This window comes from Notechis scutatus, chromosome Z, assembly GCF_049901735.1.
Source record: "Notechis scutatus isolate UNSWTSFEM ecotype Mainland chromosome Z, rNotScu1.2, whole genome shotgun sequence".
NCBI lineage: Eukaryota > Metazoa > Chordata > Lepidosauria > Squamata > Elapidae > Notechis > Notechis scutatus.
In genome coordinates this window covers 101,514,180-101,520,179 of record NC_142025.1, presented here as the reverse complement: position 1 = coordinate 101,520,179, position 6,000 = coordinate 101,514,180, and the positions used below count along the sequence as shown (strand labels likewise).

At 41.0% G+C, this 6,000-nt stretch overlaps 1 protein-coding gene across 1 annotated transcript in view; it reads left to right on the top strand.

Moving 5' to 3' along the window:
• Positions 1–3,091: 3,091 nt before the first annotated feature.
• The window catches only part of MPP2 (MAGUK p55 scaffold protein 2), a 94,288-nt gene continuing 91,379 nt past the window's right edge, over positions 3,092–6,000 (top strand). Inside the window, exon 1 of the mRNA XM_087947044.1 lies at positions 3,092–3,111. The gene's annotated coding sequence lies outside the window, so the exon portion shown is untranslated. The remainder of the gene's footprint in view (positions 3,112–6,000) is intronic.

Here is a 6,000-nt window from a genome sequence, read left to right as displayed (position 1 = left end):
TCAATAGAGAAGTACATTGCTCTCTGTGCAGCTTTTTTCCACTTCCTGCTCTTCTGCTGAGTCTTCTGTCTCTGCTTGGCTTTTGAGATGAGATAATATAAAGATAATACAAATATAGCAGGTGTGTAAGAGTAAAACATTATTTAATAATTCAAAAATCATTTCCTTAAATGCCAGGAAAAGTAGATTGACAAGTGCCACTAGAAATACTATAATTTGTGCACCTGGAAAAAGGAAGGAATACCACAAACTAGACATATTTAATACAAATCATCCCCTTTGTTCTTGGCAATGTTGGAGTACATAACCAGAAGGGCTGGCTTTAAGCTAAGATCGAACAGGCTAATGGGAGGTTCCATTATGCCCCTCCTTTCAAATCCTTCCAGCAATGCAAATCCTCACATTTTGTGAGACGATTTTATCAGTCATTGTCACCTGGGGGCACCATGTATCCTTGTAACCTTTTGCAGCATTGCAAAAATACATTGTGGTGTTCTGGTAAATGTTGAACTTTCCTTGCAGAAAAATATTTATGAAGTTAAATATGCAGCAAATCAAAATATGCCCTTTTCTTTTCGCTACATTGTAATTTGTTGTTGTTGTTAGTCATAGAGTCCAACCCATTGCAACCCCATGGACAATGTTCCCCTAGGCCAGGGGCGTCCAACCTTTCACCTTCCCTGGGCCACATTAGAAGATGAAAATTTGGTTTGGGCCGCACATAAAATAAAATAAAATAAAATTATTTTTATTATTTATTATTAATTATTTATTAAAAATTATTTATTTTTTATTTTATAATTTTCCGGCCAAATTTTGTGGGGAGTGGGGGGGAAGAAAGCTCGCCCGCCTCGCGCCTACCTCTCCTCCTCCAAATGCAGCGGCGGCGGCGGCGGGGGCAGAAGTAGCAGCGGCGACGGTGGCGGCAGGGGCAGAAGCAGCGGCGGCGGCAGGGGCAGAAGCAGCAGTGGTGGCGGTGGCGGCAGCAACAGCAGGAGGTGGTGGGGCGGGACTTTTGGGCTGCGGCTGCCCGCCTTTTCTGTTGCTCGCCTCGCCCCGCCTTGCGCCTGCCTCTCCTCCTCCTCCTCACTGGATCTTTCACGAAGGTTGGGGTGGGCGTTGGGTCGCATTACGAGGCGACCTGGGCCGCATGCGGCCCGTGGGCCGCGGGTTGGACAAGCCTGCCCTAGGCCTTCCTGTCCTCTACCATCTCAGACTTTGTAACTAGGCTTGACATTTGAGTAGGAATTTAATATATGCAGAACTGGACAATAGCAGAAAAAAGTAAATGGAATAGATTAACAAGGATTTAAAACATTCAATCATGAAAATTATCTTTTGGGAAATCCCTCTCTCTCCTAGGAATTTATTAAAAACCCATTTGTTTCAAATTATGTCATCAACTTTTCAACCACCTACCCTACGGTACACTCTATATTGCCAGCTACCATTTCTGAGCACATACACACAAAAAAGCAGATTAAACTTAATCTCATGAAGAGGATCAACAAGGAGAAGAATTTAATGAGAAAGAGGCCATCTAGGCACAGATTTAGTGCTTTGCAACCAAGAATATCATCAGATCAATGTGCTTTATTTCAAAGCAATCTATACTACAAACTTTCCAAAATTAGGGAGGATTATAACTCCTATCTCTTCTCCTTGGTACCAAGGCAATCATGTGAATTGTAGTTTGACATGTCTTGAGAGCTTTGGGTTAGAGAAGGCAGGCCTCTCCATATTGTAATTCTGTACCTGTCTATTAATGGCTAAACCTCCTTTACTCCTAGGAAAGTAGACCATATATATGATTATATGCTAATCTATTTTCAATTCTTGCTCTGGTATTTCATATTAAAATTGAAGATAGTACTTGCATCATGCAAGTAATTTTGCATTTCATAAAATTTCAGAAAAGAGCGAACTCAGGAAAAAGGGTTGTTTTGTATTATGCATGAAAAATTTATTTATATTTGTGCCTGATTCAACATGAAAAGATATTGGCAATTGGGGTTAAAGCACTTTTTCCTTTGTTGCAAGACATATCAGAAAACACTTCATAAAACTGAAGGAGACCTCACTAATACAACATGATTACTGTGTTTTGGTTTTTAGTTTATGCTTCTAAGCTCAAAGCCTAATGCAAATAACGAGTGAGACTCAAGTATAGCTTGTCACTGTGGGAACACTATTTCTCAAGCCCAAGTACATTCAAATACAAGTGAAATCTAACAGGCTGATTCAGTGCTTCAAAATCCAAACTCAATTTTATACATTTCTATTAGAGAAATCAAATCCTCTTCTCTCAGACCTTTGACTAACAGAATAACAGAGTTGGAAGGAACCTTGGAAATCTTTTAAACCTCCTGCTCAAGCAGGAAGTCCTGTGATACCATGATAAATGGTGTCCAATCTTTTCTTAGAAACCTCCCATGTTGGAGCATCCACAACTTCTGGAAGTAAGTTGTCATGGGTTTTGATCCAAGCCTTTTATTCTATTGATATTTCTAATCCCTATAAAATTGGGACTTTCTGAACATCTTAAAATGCTGAGAAGAGCTTAAGCCAACCAGGAGTCACATCCCAGTTGACCAGGAGTCCATGTTTACTCTGTGTTTTACAATAACCCCTCTCCCTAAATGAATGCTTGTTATAGTGAGGAAGAGGATGGGAGTCGGAAGAACTTGAGAACCACCAAAATGCTATTTATCTCTTCATTCTAAAATTGAATGGTGGCTGATTCTCTACTGGCCTTCTCATCACCAGGAGGAAGGTGTTTCTGCCTGCAGCTTCTGCAAAGCATTTTCTATCTCCCCCCTCCTATGATTGTGGGTATTGTACAGTTGAGCTAGAAATAAAACAGCTCAGCTGGTGAACACAGATGGTGACATGCAATTGTGGAAGTCTGGAGCTGATTTGGGGGCTATAGAATAATCTCTTGGAGAAATGCCAGTTCTGTAGCTTAAAGCAATTATAGCAATGCTTTCTGCAACCTCACAACATGCACAAAATTTAAAAAAAGAGCCCCAAGAAGCAGACAAAGGCCACAACCGGGAGGCTGTTGGACTTTTGACTGCAAGTACTGGGGCAGAGGATAGGCACCTGTACCAGGTAAAGAAGCAGCTCTTCTATAAAACTATGCATTACTTTGTCATCTGGTAAGCACAGATAATGGCATGCAATTGTAGATGTCTAGAGCTGGTTTTGGGATTATGCAATGAACTCTTGTAGAAATGCCTGTACTGTAGCCTAAAGCAATAAAAGTATTACTTTCTGCAAACTCATAACAATACAAAGCTTGATAGTATCACCAAAAGAAAGCAAAATCTAACACAGTGGTTCAAAATCCAATCTCATTTTTATACAGGTAGTCCTCAATTTATGACTGGCTGTGACAAATCTACCTGGGAGGTAATCATGACCTGGATTTGAAATTCAAATGATCAGGCCCCCCCCTCCTCCTAGTTAAGTGATCACAGTTTGGGTGCTTAGCAACCAGGCTGCATTCACAACTTTTTGCAGTATCCCATGGCTATGTGACCATGTTTTACAATGGTTTGCTGAAAAGTAGCTTTTATTTCCAATTTTCAGCAAACTCAGCTCATAGATTCGCTTAATGACCAAAATATTCACTTAACAACTGCAGTGTTCGGTTAATGACCATGTTTGCTTAATCAGCATTGCAAAAAGGTAATGAAATCAGGTCAGTCACATGACCGATCTGCTTTATGATTATCACGACTAAGGACTATAACGGGCAGGGTCCATTATAGTTATAACTCAAGGACTACCTGTATTCTCCTATTTGGGAAATAAAGTTAAGTCCTTTCAAAGCCCTCAATAATATTGTGGTAATCCTAAATGTTTTTTTGAAATTTGGATGACATGATACAGATGACAACATGTTCTACTGGACAGTAAAATTAATTAAAATATTTTTTTTTAAATTTTTAACCAACCCACCGCCACCACCACACAGACAGACACACACACAATATTACATGGTGGGGCTTGCATTACAACAAAAAGACTAATTAAAAAAAACCAGAAAACATTGCACAGAAATTTCTAAACCTTATTAAGAAAGGGTATACCGTATATGCCGGCGTATAAGGCGACCAGGCGTATAAGGACGACCCCCAACATTTCCACTCAAAATATAGTTTGTTATATACTCGCCCCCTCTTCCACGCCTTCCACTTTTGCACTTTTTTTTTTTTTGAGGCACTTTTGTCTACCGTGGAAACGAATCCCGTGAAGCTGAAAGGAGCAGCCAGCCTTCTCCCAGCTCCCAAGGAAACGAGGCTCGCACCGCCCGGGCTCTGCTGAGGTATCCGGCTGGGGCTGTCAGGAGTTGTTACCGCTGGCGCGGCTCCGCGCGGCTCCAGTCCCGCGTTGCCTTGGGAAGGGAAAGGCAAAAAGGAAGAGCCGTGGCTCTGGGAGCTGGGAGAAGGCTGGCTGCTCCTTTCGGCTTCACGGGATTCGTTTCCACGGTGCGCAAAAGTGCCTCAGCCGCGGGCAGCCGCAGTGCTTCCCAATTACTATTTGCCGGCGTATAAGACGACCCGGCATATAAGACGACCCGCCCAATTGGAGGCATCTTTTTCAGGGCAAAAAAGTCATCTTATACGCCGGCAAATACGGTAGCTAAAACTGGCAATTAAAATAGCTGTAGTAATTTATACAAATGTATACATTCATTTGTATGCAGTGGAAATAAATGTATGTGCCTTCCAAACTAGGGAGTTACGGTATCTGAATGGATGAATAAGTAAGGTGGGGGTGGTTTCATACCAAACACTGGGCTGCACTGTTGCCTCCTTTTTATTTTCTAAGAATGCCTCCAGAAATGACTGTAGAAAGTGCCAAGAAAAGTGTCTGGGGATTATAGTCCTTTACTTCCAGTCATGTGTTAAACCTGAAATTGAACGGCAAGTATAAAATTGCAATTTAGACAAAGCAGAAAGTGTAGATCTCTGGTATTGGGCGAGATATGTAACAGAGCAAGAATGTAAAATGTAAGACTGGGTTGGGGTAGGGGGGATGGTGATGATACCAATATAGATCATAGCATTTTTTGCATGTTTGCAATTCAGGAGACAAATCAGTTCCAAGGCTAGAAAAACACCTTCAAGTAGCATATTGAAATACTTCCCAGAAAGCAGATCCTTTAATGCAAGAATGTCAACCTGAAAACAAAGTTTCCTCATTTGCTTAATAGTGAAGCCAAGGTCAGTTTCTTAAGATGGCTCTTGACAATCTTGCCATGCCTGGGAGAATATTTACATTTTTTCATCTGACTTTTCAGATTCCTGCTCCCATTCCCCTCCAGCTTAGAGTATAAAAGAGTTGATGACAAAGAATACCTATTTGAGAACACAGGAATTATCAATGGAATTTAAAAAAAAAAAAAAGGCCTTGACATCTAAATTGAGGTTAGGATGATTTGCTTTTCTCAGCATGTGGAAACCACAACTGAATGACCAAGTGACTGTTGACCTAAAGTGTTTAGCTTTGGTTTTGCAATCAAAACATTAGCTCTCAATATTTGACCCCTGATCATTTTTTTCTGGAATTTTTTAAAATCTGCACTGGTTTGGCAGCCTGAAGGGAAAAAAAAAAGTGGGGGGGAAGATCCCCAATCTAGAAAATGGCTATGCATCTGTGCCTTGTAGTCTTCTTACAAAAGTTGCATAAATTGCCGGTTTGTGACTGTAATAAATATATAAGTGCAATAAAGGATTGGCATGGGTGAAAGCGGGGGGGGACTGGTGGTTTGAAAAACATTCCTCCTGACTCTGCCCATGGTTCTGGTATCTCTTTTGTTCTTTTGGGGGGGAAATAACAATAACCCAAGAACAGAAAAGGGAAGGGTAATTTCTCAGCTCCTCTGAGGAATGCAGTAAGTATTAGAAACACGCTTCACCATGATTGCCTAAGACATTGTGACCTGTGTGCTATGGAACATGGAACTGAGGCAACTATCGTAGCTTGAAGAAT